Here is a 4490-nt window from a genome sequence, read left to right as displayed (position 1 = left end):
AAAAGAAAAAACATAGAGTTAGAATTTTGCTTCCTAAAGCCAAAAAAAGCTCCTGTAGCAAATCTCTCACCCTGTACTGAGTTTGCCTCATCCCTCTGATGATGAGAACTCGCAGGACCCTTCCCACTGACAGGCTGCTCAAGGGAGCTGCTTTTCCAAACACAGTTTCCAACCTGATCCAAGAATCTTCATTGCTCTTTCCCCAACCTCAAGTGATGTTTCTCACCCAAACAGTGGAATCTCACAATAGTGCTCTTGCAGAATTATAAGAGTCACTTGCCAATTTTCTTTCTGTAGTGAGGCTTCCAGTTCTGTGGAAGTCAACTTTCTTCCTCACAGCCCTAGAGATCAGCTCCCAAAATTATACCCAGACCTTAATTCACAAAGCCAAACCAAAAGCAAGCCACTAACCCAAGAAACTCTGGCAGCTATTAACTGCAAAAATCTGATACAAATTTTACCTTTTGGCTACATTTCCCATCTAATGATTTCATTCATAAATAGGCATATAAAAAAATCAACCTAGCTAAAACCATTTCAGAATAAAATTATCTCAGTACTGCATATGAAACCTGTCACTGCATGGACTGCTCTAAATGGAAATCAAAACCTATTTTATTCTGCTTACAAATATAGCACAAAGTGTTTAATCCTTCTTTTCCATGCCTAAGCCAAGTGCGTGCGGATGCCAGCAGCATCACTACAGCCACAAAATGGGGGAGATCTCACTCCTCAGTGAGGTGAGAGGAGGACAGAGCTCTTGAATTTACTTCAGACAGGCATTTCAAACTCCTCCAACGACTCCCGGAACTCTGCCCAGTTCCCCTGGAGGAGCCCTGTGGAACATGAGGATGCAGAGCCTGAAGCAGCAGCACCACAGTGGCTGCTTGTAACTGGAGAGTGAGGAAGGAAGACAAGAGGATCACAGTCCTATTGGTTCAACTTCTCCTCTAGAAGGTTTTCTGGAGGTTAACTAAGCATCTGGAAAGCAAGGAAATGGATTATACTCACAGGCAGGATCAAGACCAAGTTGCACAAAGCCAATGGAATTTTCTCTACCTGCTGGCCTTGCCAGGCTCCAGAAGGAGCAAGCAACAGAGCAAACGACAGGTACTGGGCAGGTAGTGCCTGCTGATACCCACAGCCCAGACACCACCATGGGCACAGCACAGTGGAGAAGAGCTACAGCCAACAGTGCTTCCCAACACAAGGTGATGCTCCCAGGCTGCTCTGGGGAAAGCCATCACCATCCTGAGGTGCAGCAGTGGAGACCCAGCCTGAGCAAGGTCTGCACCAGTCCTGCTCCGTACGCAGGCACTGAGCCCTCAGCTGGAGCTCTGCACCCACGTGGGGACCCCCTCAGCAAAACCAGAGTAGGAAACACTCAAAACTCAGCTTCAGAGAAGTATAACCTGTAAGGGTCTAAGTACTAAAGGATCTGAACTTATATATGCTGAAGAGGAGAGGGCTGGCAGGGGACTGACAACGAGCAGTTCACGTGCTTACAAGGTTTTTGGAGTGGAAAAGAATAGTCTGTTCTTCACGGTTAAAGTGACAGAACCAGGGGCAAGAGGCTTAAAAGTGCATCAAGAAAACACCTTCTGATAGTAACAGTGGCAATGAATTGCCCTACACTGGGTGATAGAGGGGATCCACTGGTGGCAAGCTTCAGGGCACTCATAGACATCGACGGAGGATGAGGCTGGCAGACCCAACACCACAGAGGGATGGAGGGATCACTTCACTCCCTGAGTCCCTCCCAGCCTGGATTCCCAGGACTGAACACACTTGTGTGCACCTGGCACGTTTCTGTCTCCTACTGGAGGGACACAACAGCCTTGTTGTTGTAAGACAACAGGTTTGGCAGCACAGGATCTCACGTGGGTCCTGCCACAGACTGGCTCTGAGCTCTGAGAAACCACTTGAAAATACAACAGACTAAATCCTCAGAGGTTTTATTCACTGTCAGGACCAGCACACGAAAAGGTGTCCTGTTCTTCAGGAGGCACAGACTCGGAAGGCTGAGGGTTCCAACACTCCCACTGTGCCTCTGTCAGGAACCAGCTGTGCCCACCATTCCCACCCCGTGTGCACACACTCGCTCCTGCCCCACCAGTGCCAGCCAGGGAGGGCTTGGATGGAACCAGGGCAGAGCAGGCTGAGAAACAGAACAAATGCCAGATACAAACACCAAATTCAAATTACAAGGGCTTCCTGACATCACCAACCAAAAATCACAGACAACATCCAAGAAGCAGGTTTAGCTATAGGAAATGAGGTGTTGAATGAAGCACTAATTCCTCTCTGAAGAGCAGATGCTCCATGACATTGCACCTGAGTAGCCACTGGCCCTTGGCAGCCAGAGCAAGGCACCTTCCTTGTTCCTCACCAACAGCAAACTGTTCTCAAGCAGGAAAGTTAATTTATCCCCATTTCACACCCATTTATCCCCCAGAACACGAACCCCAAGCCTGTCCCTGCCAAAGGATGTGGGTGCCCTGAGGGGGCTGGCAGGACTCAAGGGGCTGAAGGGGGTGTGGAACACACAGCACTGACCCCCTGGCCCCCCATCACCAGTGGCTCCCAATGCCAGCCAGGCAGGACAGCCCAGAGCTGGGGACAGTGACAGCCCAGCTCCCACCACAACTCACGGGCACCCCACACACAGACCCACGAGGGAACAGCACCTTCTCCCCTGTTTGCAGGCTGGGAATGCATCAGTGTTCACTCCCAGACAAAACAGTGGTGAGAACGATTCCCGCTCTCCTCCCATTTTCTAAAGGAGTTTTAAATACTCCAGTGTGGTGGCTGAGTCTCTTTTGTCCCACACTCGACTATTTTGAGGCACAAAGAACAAATTTCCACAAATTCTAGGTTTGCTCAGATGCTTTGTTACCTGAAATACCTTTGAAAAACCCCCATCAGGGGTAGCTTTGCAAGGTACAGCATAAAATTCTCAAGCTGCTGCAAAAGTGTTTAAGAGCATCTATTTACAACTGGAAAGTCTAAATAAACACTCACTACAAATCAATTAAATAAAGAATAAATTTTACAGACTTAAGGCTATTTACACAAAATGTAAAGCACTGGTTGAACAATGTTTCCTTCTTAGATAATCTTTTTCTACAATATTTGGGCAAGACAAAAGCCCATCTCAAAGGCAACACTGACTGTAGAAAAAGATGCTGCTCTTTTTGGTAAGGGCACAAACACTAAATGTTATGCAAAGTGGTTTGGGAGCTGAGACATGGATTATTAATAGGAAAACAAAAGCCCAAAATTTGAAAGTAAAAGCTAAAGGAAAAGAGGAAACTAGCACATAAAACAGACAGTTCCAAACATCATGCAAAACCATAAACCAGGAAGTGATATAATGAATGAACAGTAAACTGATACTTTAGATCAGTTAATGTTGTGACAAAACATGGAATGGTCTGTGTTGGTTTTTTCCCTGCAGCAGAACAGGTCACAAACCCCACTGACACTGCTGAGAGCCAACATCAGATCTCCTCCACTGTCCCAGGGCATCTTCAACACCCCAATGAAACCACCAACCCCGGCAGGGATCCTGGACAAAGCAATCAGAAAAAGGGCTTTGTGAAAGCTCCTCTGTCCGCAGGATAAAGCTGCTCTTCCTCAGGAAGATCTGAAAGGCACACAGCAGTTTCCAGTTTTGCTCTGACTTTGTAAAGTCACATAATCCCAAGTTTACTTCAACCTATGTTGTGTTTTGCCACAAAACACCTCATATTCTGAACTGACTTGTACTGGTAGTGTAAACACGATTCATGAGAAAAACTCTGAACAAAGAAACAGCAGCTGCTTAAAACAACAACATAAAAAAAGAATTGTTTCTTGTACACATCCTTTTAGAAGAGTTTGGAAATAAGATTCTGATCCAACGTCAGAAAACAGAAAATACAGTAAAAAACTCAGCCCATTGGCTCTTTAAATTCTCATTGAGACGTAACAGATTTCCAGTGAATATCTCTGTAAAAGTTTGAACAAATTTGTTGCACATGTGAGATAATCATCAGACAAACAGAGACCACTCTGTTACATCACAGCTGTAGCTGCATCATTAGAAAAGTTCTTAATGGCCCCTAGTATTAAAAGCCCCACATTTCTATCAGTTTCAGTAAAGGTAGGATGCAGTACTTGCATTTTCTAGTTAGAGGATACAAGATTTTATAAATATACTCTTCCAAAAGCAGACAACAGACTTCATTCAGATATTTTATTTCACTGCTATGTATATATATACACCTAGGCTTCATTGACATTCCAAGGGATGTTCCTCCCAGGTTTGCCTTAAACCTGCCAGAAAAGCAATGACAAAAGTACCCAACAGATGAATACATCACAAAAACGGATCCGACAGTACCAAGCACAGCATGCCCTGGATGGACAACCCAAACCCTGCAAACCTCGAGGGCAGGAAAGGTTTAAAAGGGACTTGTTGCTTCACATCTCCTGAAAAACTCGTGCAG

Source organism: Manacus vitellinus, unplaced genomic scaffold (assembly GCF_001715985.3).
Source record: "Manacus vitellinus isolate BGI_N305 unplaced genomic scaffold, ASM171598v3 scaffold_26_pilon, whole genome shotgun sequence".
Taxonomy (NCBI): domain Eukaryota; kingdom Metazoa; phylum Chordata; class Aves; order Passeriformes; family Pipridae; genus Manacus; species Manacus vitellinus.
The sequence above is the reverse complement of the archived record's forward strand: the minus strand, read 5'-3'. Positions refer to the sequence as shown.